Genomic DNA, 6,773 nt, shown 5'->3' with positions numbered 1-6,773 from the left:
AATCCATCAGTTATGCTTTTCAAATCCACTTATTAATGATATCAAATCCTCGTCTAATGCATTAGAAAACTATTGAACTTTAAAATCCACTAATAATTCAAATCCATAATAACCTCCATCCAATAACACCCCCTAAACTTAACCGCCAATTTATTTTATTTTTTTACGATTCATAATTTTTCCTCAGTTCTTTCTTGTTGTTTATATTAAAACAAAATAGATCTATCAAAATATTAACAAATTATACTTAAAACAGCAAAAACAAAACATTCAAAATTTCATGTCATTTTTTTTTGTTGAAAATACCATAGAGTAAAAGTTTTTTGAAGCTCTTCGAAATAACGGATTTAGTTAGCTGAGAACACAATCTTAGATGATCCTTTAAAAGCAATTAACTCCTAATGATCAGATCTACTAATTTACTTTTGAATCGAAAACCCAAAAGAAAATCCAATTAAAGGGACAAGATCTTAGTTGACCCTACTAATTTACTAATCTATTTAGGCTTGGACAAAATAACCGAATCCAAAAATTCGATCCGAATCCGTATCTAAAATTTTAAAATACCCGAATGGGTTTAGGATTTATTGAGATCGGGTATTATCTGATACCCGAACGGATACCCGAATTAACCCGAACATATACAAACAGAGTGCAAAATAGTTATTAGTGTGATTAGAACCCATCACCTAAAGCATTTAATTTAGTTGGTGCATTATAACCATTTTGCCACTTTAATCTCTTTAACTAATACCAAAACCTCCAATATTTATATAATACTATGTACAACTTCCTTTAAAAAAAATAGATATGAGAGATTTTACTTGATTTGTAGAAACTTAATTGGATTTTTTTATTCGTACTTATGAACTCTAGATACCAAAATATTGTTTCTACATATTAAAAACATAAAAAAAAATATGCAAAACAAATAGAATATTTTCAAGAAAAAACATGTTTGTCATACATTTTCTATCACCTCTAATATCAGAGTTGAACAGATTTGAATTTAGATATATTTGAAATTCGAGTATTTTTTTAAGCTTAAAATGTAAATAATCAAACCCAAATCTGAAGTATATTTTGGGTATTGGATAAAACCTGAATCCGACCCAAATTTAATGGGTGTTTATCTGAAATCCGATTTGAATATTAGAAATATTAGAATAGGTCTAGGACCCTTTTACCAAAATACATGATCCGAACCCGAACGTCCACCCCTAAATCTACTAATTTACTTTTGAAAAAAAAATTTAGGTTTTTGTTTCATTTTCAGTTTTACCTTTAATGTGTTTAATTTATTTTACTAATATCTGTAAATTTATACTAAACAGTTTTTTTTTTGAAAAATATACTACAAAGATATTAATGTAGATAATGATAATGATTGTTCAGATAATGTATTAATGTATAGCGCATTCCACGTGATTCTTGTAGCTATCCAAATAAGTATTATATAATATGTCATCACTAAAATGTTATTTTTGCTAGTTTGATCGTTAGGGGCACGATTGAAAGCAAAACATTGACGTATTATTATTTTCTACACAGTACAAATGATTACACTATACTTTTCTTTTCTAACTATTATTTATTATTTATTTTCTGACTATATAATTTTTTAATGTTTACTTGTTTTAGAAGCATAAACTTTTATTTAATTATTTTTATAATTGAATCTAGTTCAAATTCATCAATCATAATTATTAATTTTCTAAATTTCATTGTTGGTTTTTTGTTTGATTAGGACATTTGCCTAATGATTTTGTATCCATTTCTCGGTTGTGTTCCCACCCAAATTTTCTGTGACGTTTTGTGGAATTGGATTGAATCTGTTTGCAAATTGCTAATGAGCCTATTAATTACTTGACCAAATTTTCTATGACGTTTTGTGGAATTGGATTGAATCTGTTTGCAAATTACTTGACGAAGTCATACAGTTTCTTTTTTTTTTTTTAAATGAAAATCATGAGAGAAATAAGAAACTTTTGTTAGCGGTCAATTACTTTTAAAAATATTAAAATATAGTTTAAAGAAACTCAATATAGTCATTCACCGGTAAGATTACTCTAAAGTCTAAACAAATTATAGTGTTTTCAAGACACGATCCAGATCAAAAAGTTTTAATTAGCTTTTCGTGCACGTACCTTATTCTATTTTGATGGACGTAAAAATTATGGGAGATTCTTACAATAACACCAAAAAAAGTTTCCTTTCTAAATTTGGCATGACATTTTTAAAAATTTTAAATTAATACTATATTTTAAAATTAATATTTCAAAATTAAATCCTAAATCCAAAATACTAAAATCTTATCCCTCGAAACTATATTATAAATATAAAATTGAGAACCTAAACCTAAAAAAATAAATTATAAATATTAATTTTAAATATTGTAATGTGTTAAATAGTGTTATTTTTGAAAATTTACGGAGTGTATGCTATAACTGTCCATAAAATTTGTTTTAATGCTATTTTAAGGTATTTCTCAAAAAACATTTGGTAATACATGGAAAAAATATCAATTTAGTGTAGAGATGGCAAAACAATGGCATCACCTCTCAAGTTCAATATATAACAGTTAGGGCACATAATGAAAAGGGAGAATTTACCACATCAATTTTAGGAAGAGGCAACGGCACGACTAGAAAAGAACTATAACCATTTTTCCTGAGGGCCAGCATGTCGAATATGTAACCATGTCTCCGTGGTAACGAACCATATCTCTGATTATTCAAATCTCACCCACAATCCTATTTGGAAGATCAAGAATGTTGCATCGACTTCTATGGGAATTAAGAACAGAAGCAACAACGGCATTCGATGAAATTCCTAGGTTTATGAAACCAAGAATATCATACAATGATACAAACGACCAAAGAGGGCACCATTTTTTATACCAAAAAGAAAGTTTGTAATTTACCTGCGGCTGCTGCAAACATAAATATTCTTGTTCGTTTGGTTGCCACAATTACCTACAGCATGACGCTATGGCAAAAAATGTGTTTTGCAGCTTAAAATTTTGGATGGTGATTAAATTCAGCAGCTAAAAACATTTTTTGTTGTCACTTTCGCGTGCGGAGACGAAACGAAAAAACCCATAATATTTAATATCGTGGGGGCATCTATAACCCCCAAAACTAAACCCATCTACCCGTGACCTAGTTCTTTTTGTTGTGTGTGTTTGGGAAAACGATTACAACTCCTTAATAGACAAGAGTTTGGGAAAACGATATCATTGTATGTGTGTGTTTTGGAAATTGGAAGCTCTTGTTTGTATTGAACACGGGAGATAGTTTGATTTTTGTCTCATCATCTTGGAGGCCACTCAATGTCCATTAGAGGGAATGTGGTATAGGAACTGTTGTCTTGTTCCTGAGACTAGACTTAAGACATGATCACTTTGACCATCACGTGTTTGTTAAATTGATTGTTTGTGTCATGACGCGAAGACGCACGATTTCCCCAATCGTCATCCCATGCGAGGGTAAATATTTTTCTCTACTTGAGGCGCCAGAAGACAAAACATTTTATCATGAGCTTCGATTTCTTTTTAAGCCCACTTGAATATATAGAGCCATATGTGTAGAACATGTACTCACACTTGATAGTATGTATACACAGTCATTGTAACTTTAACTTTTTGGGACATACTAGTTCTTGCATTACAATACTTAGGGTATCAAAATTCGTTAATTTAGTTAATATTAATTAAAACTGCACAATCTTAGGGTGCAAATAGTTGCACGGTTGAAGAGATTGAACAGATTGAAAAAATTTATTCAACTAATTTTCACCATTTGCATTGAAAAGATTGAAAAGGTTGGAAAAAATTATTCAGCCCGTTCAACTTAAAAAGTTGAAAAAATAAATTAATCCTTCAACAATAATGTTCAACTTGTTCAACTACTATTTTAGAGATGAATGAGTTGAATATTATTTAACCCAATTTTATTCAACCTATTTTTTCAATTTTAAACAACCATTTGCCGCCTTAGATAGGCCGTCGTCTCGAACTTGATATGAGCTGGATCAGTCGGACATATAGGGTAACACATTCATCTTGATTTCAGTGATCAGACATTTAAACCATATTTTTACCAACTCTGCTTTCCAATTTCCAATGCTTAAATATAGTCTAAAATTCTATTAATCGTCGTGCATACATACCAATTATTTCTAATGTATACAATATGTTTACCCCCAAGAGAAAAGAAAAGCATGCAAAAAGTATACTACTAAAACCCTTAATCTTATTATATAAAATTGGGTTTTGAAAATTAGTCATTAACAAGATTTTGACATGTGTCAAATTATCAATCTCAGATTTTAACATGTGTAAAAGTTAATATTTAATAGGAAAAAATTTATTTTATTTTGTTTTTAAAAATATTAATAATGTAAAAAGATAATTATCAAACCTAACTGAATTTATTAAAAAATACAAAGTTTTTTTCAATAATTATAAGGAGATTATATATATATATATATATATATATTCATAAAATTTGAAATTATAATATTATTTACTTATTTCTAATTTTAAGTTATTAATTCTATAAAAAATAGGAAAAGTGAGTAAGTAAAATATACAGTTAATTATTAATTCTAAATTTTGTAAATACTCACTTCTATATAAATATAGATCTAATTTTGTAAATACTCACTTCAAAAACACTGCTTTCAACTTTGTTTAATTGGGGAACTTTTTTAATGAGAAGGTAAATTTTGTTTATTTTTTAGCCAAAAAATTTCCTAAAAAAATATTAATATATGCGTCTTCTTTTTTTAATACTGTAATTTAAATTTTATTGTAGTATTTTTAGATTATTTTATTTAATTTATATTTTCAACTTTGAATTATTTGGGATTCATATATTACATTTTCAACTTATAATTTTCTATTGTTTCTTTAATTATGTCAAATTAATTTTCTTCCAATTTCTCAACCTTGATTGGTTGGTCATAAATCCTTTTTTTTTTTTGCAAACATAATTGTTACCATTATTCATTCAATCCTAAAGTAATATATCCAGTAGAAGCTCATCAACCTAATGGATAGATAAAATAGGCTAATCAAACACAAGCTTACAACAAACATAGATAGATAGATTAGAAAAACATAAATCGTTGTTGATAGATCCATAGGAGCTCAAAGACTGTGACATCCTGGTTTGCGGAAAGGTTTAAAAGAATTGATTTGGTCACATATATTACCAAAATAGACTTCTTTTTCCGGTCAAGGGTCATGATTGTTGGAACTGTGCGAGTGAGGACAAAATACAAGAAAGATCATTTGTTGATTTGTAGGGTCAATAAACAAGTTTTTAAAACCACTCATACATAACTAACCGGCCATCGAATATGGGTGGGTCCACGGGCCAAGAATAGATATAGGGCCCACTTAGGAAGGTGGGCCCATGGATTGAAAGTGGACATGGGCTCACTAAGCAAGGTGGCGGTTGAGGCATTACAGAGACAGAGGCTACATCATGGTGTGTCTAAGACACTTCCATGTATCATTGGAAAATTTAACATTAGTTACTATCAAAAGATTTTGTGATGTAAGAAAAATGTTTTTACTTTCATGGGTTGTTAGAGCAAGCTGTTTTGAGATAGCAAAAAGACGTGAACATGTTCTCTCCACACAGGAGGAGGGCAGAGCCGAGGTTTTCTCTATGGTGGAGAAGGTTGGACACAAGGTTATCTCCCTGAAGGAGGAAGGTGGAGGAGGTTGGACGCAAGGTTATCTCCCCATGGGAGGAAGGCGAAGCCAAGGTTCTCTCTATGGTGGAAGAGGTTGTACGCAAAGTTCTTTCCATAAGGGATGAGGACGGAGCCGAGGTTTTTTTCATGGTGGTCATACATTATTGTGATGATACATCATTGATTAGTATATTATGTAATATTTTTTTTGTTCAAAATGTTTTTTGAGCCAACAATTTTAGTAATTAAAAAACTATGCATAAGTGAGAGTAAAATAGTTGGTGATAAAAAATATATTTGTAACATAAAGTATATTTAGGTGTAAAAGAATACACTTTTTATAGTAACATACATAAAAAATTGTAAATGGATATAACCAATCACGAAGCACTACTGGCAACACGAAACGCTCCAATCTATTGGAGACGAGCTGGGAAAGGTTATGAACACAGAAATTACCTCTGCAGTGATAAAGATGAAAGTCATGATAAATGGCTTACAACCAATCACGAAAGAAACTATTGTAGAGCTCCCGGATGGGAGCGAGGCACTGATTACCCTGTCTTACAAGAACCTCAAGAACTAATGTCTCCACTGTCATCGGCTGACACACGAGAAGCAACATTGCCCTGGTCTGCAAATTGAGGAGCAAAAGTCTGAGAGTCACGTCAAGGATACCCTTCCCTTGTTCTCAAACCTCGGGTAGAATAAACTACTACCTCCCCCAGGATAACTTTACTGCCCCGAAAACTGGCAACATCATGGAGCTGATAGCGAATCCTCACTAAGAACCAGCCACAACCAGAGAAGCTCTCCATGGCAAACAAGAAATGGGAACCCGACACACAATCTGCAAGAGCTCTGATATGCTTCTTCGGAGAGGAGCCAAGAAAGAGAATGGGTACGAAGGTCTCACCCCCAAAGCCACTCTTACTCAGGACATAGATCCCAAAACAGCCGAAACTCTCACTCAGGCCATGTAAACTCACCAAGGGAAACACCAAACAGAGCTTTCCCTAATCGATCCATCAAACATCAGTCTGATCACTTACAGTGGAGAGAAAAAG

This window comes from Camelina sativa, chromosome 7 (genome assembly GCF_000633955.1).
Source record: "Camelina sativa cultivar DH55 chromosome 7, Cs, whole genome shotgun sequence".
NCBI classification, from domain to species: Eukaryota; Viridiplantae; Streptophyta; class Magnoliopsida; order Brassicales; family Brassicaceae; genus Camelina; species Camelina sativa.
The sequence above is the reverse complement of the archived record's forward strand: the minus strand, read 5'-3'. Positions refer to the sequence as shown.